This window comes from Schistocerca serialis, chromosome 3 (genome assembly GCF_023864345.2).
Source record: "Schistocerca serialis cubense isolate TAMUIC-IGC-003099 chromosome 3, iqSchSeri2.2, whole genome shotgun sequence".
NCBI lineage: Eukaryota > Metazoa > Arthropoda > Insecta > Orthoptera > Acrididae > Schistocerca > Schistocerca serialis.
In genome coordinates, this window is record NC_064640.1 from 639344803 (window position 1) to 639353349 (window position 8547).

Consider the following 8547-nt stretch of genomic DNA (forward strand, 5'->3'; position numbering starts at 1 on the left):
ATTTTACAGGTAAGATTTTTACTTGCCATATATTTCATGTCGTGCTACTGGAGCCAAAGAACACTTTGAGAAACTTCCTGGCAGATTAAAATTGTGTGCCGGACTGAGACTTGAAATTGGGACCTTTGCCTATCGCCGGCATGTGCTCTACCAACTGAGCTACCCAAGCACGACTCACGCCCCGTCCTCACAGCTTTACTTCTGCCAGTACCTCTCATCTCCTACCTTCCAAACTCTACAGAGGCTCTCCTGTCGATCTTGCAGAACTAGTACTCCTGAAAGAAAGGATATTGCAGAGACATGGCTCAGCCACAGCCTGGGGGACGTTTCCAGAATGAGATTTTCACTCTGCAGCAGAGTGTGAGCTGATATGAAACTTCCTGGCATGTTAAAACTGTGTGCCGAACCGAGACTTGAACTCGGGACCTTTGGTACAGCACTTACCTGCGAAGGGTGAAGGTCCCGAGTTCGAGTCTCAGTGCGGCACACAGTTTTAACCTGCCAGGAAGTTTCATATCAGCACACACTCCACTGCAGAGTGAAAATCTCATTCTGGAAACATCCCCAAGGCTGTGGCTAAGCCATGTCTCCGCAACATCCTTTCTATCAGGAGTGCTAGTTCAGCAAGGTTGGCAGGAGAGCTTCTGTAAAGTTTGGAAGGTAGGAGATGAGGTACTGGCAGAAGTAAAGCTGTGAGGATGGGGTGTGAGTCATGCTTAGGTAGCTCAGTTGGTAGAGCACTTGCCCGCAAAAGGCAAAGGTCCCGAGTTCGAGTCTCGGTCTGGCATACTGTTTTAACCCACCAGGAAGTTTGATATCAGTGCACACTCTGCTGCAGAGTGAAAATCTCATTCTGGAAACACTTTGAGAAATTATTAATGAATTTGTTTCTTCTACACTACATTGCAGCTTCATAGCACACTGTTTCAGACGATACCATTCGGAACTGTTTCTGAAACGCCCAATTTGAGAAAGAAGCCTATGATCATAGTGGAAATGATCATACTGACCATATTTCACCTAATGAAGAAGAATGGAATCATCTTGAACACTGGGCATCATTTGAGGATTACGTGAACATTGATGAAAACCTCATCACAACAGAACCTATGACTATCGCTGAGATAGTTCAATGTGCATCGTGGGACCTGGATGAGGAATGGAACTAATGATGAGGATGATACAGAAGAGCCTCAGCATTCCGCCATGATGTTTAATGATGCAATAAATGTGATAGAAATAATAAAACAATTTGTGATGTGCCACAATGTTTCTGATGAAATAATGACAGAGTTATACCATTTTGAGGGTACAGTGTACACTATTTCCACGTCAAAGAAAAAACAAGCAAAAATTGTGGATTTCTTTACAAAATTTTCTTTTGTGTAGAGGTTTACATTTTTCTTTATATCTGTGTTAAGTATGGTACCTAATAACCCTATATAATGTTTTGTAGAATGTAACTTTTTATTTAACAGATTTTTTTATTTGTGTTTACCAATTTGATAGTATGGTGCTTATATTTCATATATATATGTTTTTTACACTTATATGTTTTTTTTCTGTAGTCCTTTGAAAAACGTATAAATGAAGTTTCACTGTATTAAGTAACTAATTATAACCACTTTGATGGTGAGACTGCAGATAATAACCTGAAGTTTTTTTCTAATTGGGCAAAAATACCTGTGACAAAGCAGATCAGTATGTTCAAGTAGGTAGAGGGTACAGACACAAGTTTCAAGAATGGCATGAGTGGTTAACAGATTTACATCTTTAGCCTCAGCCTTGGTTGGGTCTTAATGTATTACTCATTTTTTGTTTTAGTGTGATCTGTAGTGTTGTAATTTCCAGCCATTTTTTAACAGAGATAATATGTTTTCACATGTTTGGAGTCTGAAGTAACCTGGAGAGATTTGAAACATCACACTGGCTTCGAGAATGGAGAAACATGTTCACACAAAACTGTCATATTAAAGTTGATGGGTATGGGCTCAACCCAATGACAGTTTTTGACAACAGAGGTAACTTACTGTGTGAGAAGTCTTTACCTAGATTCACAGTTGCATTGAACTGGTTATGTTGATTCATATTTCCGTTTGCCTGGTTGCCTGTTTTTAGCAGCAATCAAATGCCTGACATTTGTCATATTTCATGTCTTCGGTTTCCTCAACATTACTCCAGTGATTTCATTTTTGACATCTGTGTTTTATCTTTGATAACTCCCAATACTTTCCAGAATGGAATTTTTTTTACAGAAATATATGAAATCTTCAAATATTTTAAACTTAACTAACACTGACAACTTACAACTAAGAGCACACATTAACTCATTAGCTTGTTCAGTTCTTCCTAATGTGATAAAACAAGTTATGTTTCATTATATTGGTCAGCTTCTCTAAGCATTTCAATCAATCAAATCAAAACTTGCTGTAAAAACATAATTGAAAATTGTGTGCAAAATAAAATCCACTATAAGAAAAAAAAACAGGTGTATTGCTGTGAACAACACAATATTACCTACTTACAGTACATTAGCATAGTGCATATACAGCTATGAGCCAAAACAATATTACCCCTGCAAACACAAGAAAGTATGTTGCCTGGCAGTGTTGTGGGCATGTGATGTGAGGACAAAAGTACACAGGTGTAGCAGTGAAAAATGGAGAATCACTGTATCGATGATACAGACTGCTAATGGGTAATTTACTAACATAAGTGACTCTGACAAAGTGCAGATTTTTATGACCTGGCACCTGGGAACATTTACTTCAGAAACAGTGAAGCTGATCATCTGTGTGTGTGTATTACTCGAGTGAGCATCTGTGGAAAGTGGCTTAAGGACAAAGGAACTACAATTGGATGACAAGGTGTTGGAAATCCACTTTTCAGTACCCTGTGGGTACTCATGTTGTGGTGGTGGCAGGGGGCAGAGAGGGAGGGGGGAGTGGGTAGGGGAGATTGATGAGGAGGAGAAGGAGGAAATACAGAAATCTAGGGTTAGAGACTTGGCAGCTTTAGTGAAGGAGATAGTGAAAGCAGGATATGTGGTGTCATCTGAAGAGCACATGGTCTAGGGGGGACCTCATGGCAAAATCTCAAGCTAAAGACAGTCAGCACCAGACACAGCCCAAAATGACAGATGTCAATGGAAACGTGCTCTCAAGAAGTTCCATACGCTGCTGCTGCTGGAAGTCTAACATAAGAGTGCAGCCACATTGTAGTTCCCTTGCAGCACCAAGCTGGTTTTTTGGTCAAAGCACAATACTAAAGTTCGCAGTTAAATGTAAAGTGACGTTTGACTACTGTGATGTTCGACTGAGAACATTTCTGGGTGGAAGTATTACTCAGTAAAAGAACTATAAACAGTTGCAATGAACTGTCCTACTGTTATTTTATGTCAAGTGCAGTAATTGTGTTCTGAAATTGTGTTATGTTTTACCAATACAAAACTTTATGTGGGTATCTTCTGAAGATACTTTGTTATTAAAGTGTTTTACTGAAACTTATCTGATAATGTTTTCATGTTGTATAAGTTTTTCAACCTCCTCCAGAAGGTGAAACTGTAGAATTGTCATCTTTGGTTGGTACAACATATAAAAGGAAATGCATTTGAAAATTCCCAGAATGAGATGTGGCAACAGCTCAGACACACAATAGTCAATTCCACCATAGCAGCCATGAGTGGTGATTAAATGAAAATACATAAGCACCCAAAGGTTCAGATTAGTCAATAAACCAGAACATATTTCCCAAATGGAATGTTAGAATAGTTACAGCATGAGGCAGTTTTGAATTTTTCAATTTCTCTGAAAATCAGAGACATGCACAGATTTTTTTCTTTTTCTTTTTTTTTTTTTTTTTTGGCCTATGTGGGGAAACTTCCCAACACGGTTATATATAGTTTTAACCACTGCTTCAGATATGTACATGAATATTGTTAATGTGCTGATGAACAATCCCTCATAGTTTGGAGTCTTTTAGTGACTAGACTATTTATTTTATCTCCTTACTTTCAGTTACAGAAAGGTAAATACAGCATTCAACTTTAATGCCGTACCTATATTGGACTTTATTAAAAGCAGTCATGATAGATTTTTCAACAGAATAATAATAATCCTAAAAAACATTTGCAGTATGATATTGACATTTTATGACATTCATTTTATGGACAATAATGAAGTCACAAAATACATCCTTACTGCCTCTAAAGTAATTTATAACATTCTAGTCACATTTTCCAGGGCTACTGGTATTCCTATACATAACTTCTAGTCTCTTTGTAATAATCTTGATAATTCTGAAATTTTGACTTCTGTTTGACACTTTTGCATTCCTTTACCATTATACATTGGGAATGTATGTTTTCTCCAGTTTGTTCAGCTACTTTATTTGTATTTCCCAACAGATCATAACTGGTGAGGTCACTTGCAGGTATGCTGAAGCAGAAGTATAATTCACATGCAAACTTTTTGAGTGGAACAGAGAGATTTTCACTTCCATGTTGTGATTCTTTTGGCTAAGTACAAGATGAAATTTAGTCATATGGGATAACTATGGTGAACCACTCTCACCCTGTAACCAATTAACTAACTGAATCATTAAGGATTATAAGGCCTGTATGTATATTTGTATATTTAGGATTGAATATTAAATTTTTGAAGATCAGCTTGAATAGGTTCGCCTTTAAAAAAGAAAAATGTTTTGCTTTTTGAACATTAACTTTTTAGTAAGCTCCAAAATGCTTATAATGTTTGAGTATTTGTGACCCATATGACAATGGCTCACCACGGCCTGCATGGCTCATTTATGCTTCAGAAGATTACTATAATGCTATCAAAATTCCTTTCAATAAAGTAAAGCTGTATTGCAGCTTCCCAACTTTCAGGTCTTCCTTTTCGAGATGATGGTTTTAGTGCACTCAATGTCATGGTTAGCAGTGCCTTTGGTGAATACGAATGTGGTATTTTGTGACACAAAGAAATCTTAGACTAAAAAATCCACTCCAATTGCTAGTAAATCTTATTTATTGTACAACTGGTTTTGAAGCCTAAAGCTTCATCTTCAGGTGACATCAAATAATTATGGAAACACAAATGTGTGGCAATGCACCACACTGTCATGGAGGGGTCACACCCAAGTCAAACAAATGTAAGGGAGCATAGGATCAGCAAACGTGGCACCCGCCTAGACAGCATGACATGGAATAATAGCATACCAGCAATTACAGCCTTCAGAAGATCATAACTAAAGGTCTTGCTGTGTCCACATTTTTCCCCTTCATGTTTTCTGTAAGGGTGTGGGACTTTCTTATGAAATCAATAGAATTATTATCTGTAATGTTCAATGTTATGTAAATATAAGTGTGCTCTCTCTCTCAGAAGTGAATGTGTCCAATTTTGATAAATTTTATAAGCCAGTGTCCTAAGAGACTGGGCATAGAACATTCCTGTTTTCCTTATAACATGTTATTGGATATTAAAGTTTTATTTATGTATAATACAGACAGAATAGCATGACTAGCACACATACAAGGGAGGAAACATGTTTTAGTGGAGCTAATGTAGGAACTTTAACAAATTATGTGGTTTGGGAGCCAGATACAACCAACAGCTGCCACTGGACAGTGCTACTGTCACAAATCATGATAACTAGCATGTCCTGTGTGGCACAGGTGCTGTGTCTTGTGAGTGTGAATTGCCTGTTCTCACATCCACTTCAGCACTAGCTACCTAGCCCTGGGTGATTACAGCTTCATAGTGTTCTCAAGTATTTGGTACAAATGTTTCTGCAGCATGGTGGATCACACTCATAACACAAATCACACGGCCCTGGATGCTATCTTCATGTTCTAGAATATTAAACCGGCTATACAGCTTCCAGTCTGCTGTGCTGGTCACCCACTGCAAAAGTTTCTTCTCAGGTTCTCTTTTACCTGCAGAATGACTCCAGATAGGGAAATGGCCACTCGAGTGATGGCCTCACGCCCGCACACACACGCACGTGCATGCCCATGTGCTCTCTCTCTCTCTCTCTCTCTCTCTCTCTCTCTCTCTCTCTCTCTCTCTCTCTCTCTCTCTCTCTCTCTCTGATGGAACTGAAATGAATTGCTTGATCCACATTCAGATGATAAATGTCTTCAATACAATGAGACACTCAAGAATTCAAGTGTAGTTGGACATCAAAGCACATGATGAGCATTAAAATCATCAAAATGTAATAATGGCTTGAAGAGTTGCCTAATTAGGTCTACAGAAGTCCCTTTCATACAAAGGTCATAGAGTGGGAAGTACACTGAGTAGAGCTCATTTTCAGGAGGCATGTACACTATAGGTTCTGCCTACAAACTGGTGGTGAGTAGGGCAGGTAAGGTGGAGCACATGTTACTAACAAAGCCACCCCAATCTTAGCTGTCAGTTTTCCTGTTCAGAGAGCAGGTTCCTAGCACACTGGCATAAATAGTTTTAAAGTGTGTGTTCTGCAGACAAGTATAATGGCTGTTTTTGCAATACAATCTCGAGTTCCTCCATGTGAGATTTGAATCTGTGCATGTTCCATTCAACTATGAGAGCAATCTTACAGTAAGGGATTTCTTTTCCTGTTCTCTGTCATGTGACGTGCAGCAACTGATGGGAAAAAAGTTATCAAATCACTTGGTTCCTCCATGGGGACATCAATGTCTGAAACATTGCCTTCATCATTGGAGAGTGACTGCTCAGAAATCAGATGATTTTAATCTGATTTCTTCAGCTCTGGTTAGCTTTGGCTGAACATTATCCTTTTTTGGGGGGATACTGATCTTAATTTGGACAAGGATGCTACCTTTTAACATTCTGAGATTGGCTATACTTGTTTAGAAGACCCATTGACTATGGAGCATGTAAGGTCTCAGATGGAGTTTTCCTTTTGCATGTGCAGCTGTAAGTACAGGCATTTAATGCCTGGACAATGATCTTTGAGTCTGGTTTGAGGTGTTCCTCTTGGTGACAGGTTTCTTTAGTGACACCTTTTTTAAAGATCAGCTGTTATGCTGTCACAGCATGGCGAGGGCATTCTTAATCTCACTATATAGTGTAACAAGAATTGTGATTCTTTGGTTCAGTCCATACATTTCCACCAGTCCACAGTCCAGTCTCAATTATCTAGTGTCCACTGCAATCTTAATGATTTTGTTGGGTCAACATGGGAATATGTAGGGGGTCTTCTGCTGTGGCACTCTATGTTACATTATGTGTGCTGAATGGTGTGCTTCAGAACACTTGTGCCTGCACCAGCACTGCATGTTCTCATACGATCTATCATATATTGCAGTCTATCCTGCTTTACAGAGCTGAACATTAGCATGAGAACAGCTTCATCATTTGTGAGATGCTTGTTCCCAGATACTGGGCTGTAACAGCCTGCCCTTTGTCAAAGTCACACATCAGGGGATTACCTCATTTGCGGCCTGGCCCATATCATTAGAATGATTCCCCATTTGTCTCTCTTCTGCTTACATATTTTCCTTGCTGCATAACACACTTGCAGTGACACCAGGTGTCATTCTGTCTTACACTGGGTCATGGTCATAATGTTTTAATTTATTAATGCATGTGGCTGAAGCAGTCATAGGTACCATTTGAGATTATCAAGCTTCTTTTCTATAAAAAAGTAGTCTGAAAATATTCTACAGCAGTGCCAATAAGTTATTGTGGCTGTGTTTGCAGATTATGAACCAAAACACATGGGACTGACTGGCAAGTATAATTTTAGAAATGGTATGTATATAAAATTATGGTCAATTACAAGACAATGTGGAGAAAGCCTGAATACTGTTGTTGGTTGAGGTGATCCCAAGTCAGAAACTAGCAAGTTTACCTGATGACATGCTCTCTGATCAATGTTTTTACTTTTTCTAAATGGAAAATCTAGCAGCTTAAGACCTCTAAACAATGGTCTGTTGTAGAGATCAGTCTTCACCTCCGATGTGTTTAATTTTAATGTCATAATGTCAATCACATGCCAGTTATTAACTCCAAGAAAATTTAGTGTGAAGATCACCTGCCATATGTCAGATCAAAGATAACAAGCATTGTTAGATTAAATCAAGCTAACCTGACAATATTGATCGAGTATTTTTTAAGTGGAGAATCCAGTCAAACCCAAGTAAAACAGATCACAGTTCAATCTACATTATAAAGACACACATAGAAAGTTATACACGCTATTTTCTGGGATTGAAGTTGCTCTTAATTACTTCTCTAAATGCCTGCAGTAAGTGTCACCCTGAATCAGACTCTCATTAAAACAGCAGTGCATGAACCTGTTATAAAAGCTTGGCAAAAAAGTAAATATACTACACAAAAGAGCCAGAAGTAGCTGGGTAGCTCACACAAATACAGTACACTGTGCTGAAGTTTCAGCTGCGTATTCAGCTAATGAATATTGTCCCCAAGCATCAGAAATAGTGCACAGAAAGTTCTGGTTGAAAACTTTGAATTATTTAGGAATAAAGGAGATGACTCACCAAAACACAGAAGCATTGCATTGTTGATAGGCACACAAACAAAC

At 38.5% G+C, this 8547-nt stretch overlaps 1 non-coding gene across 1 annotated transcript; it reads left to right on the top strand.

The window, feature by feature from the left end:
* Positions 1 to 713: 713 nt before the first annotated feature.
* Trnal-caa (transfer RNA leucine (anticodon CAA)) lies at positions 714 to 788 on the top strand. Its single transcript has one exon. It is a non-coding gene; the product is annotated as a tRNA-Leu (tRNA).
* Positions 789 to 8547: the final 7759 nt, after the last annotated feature.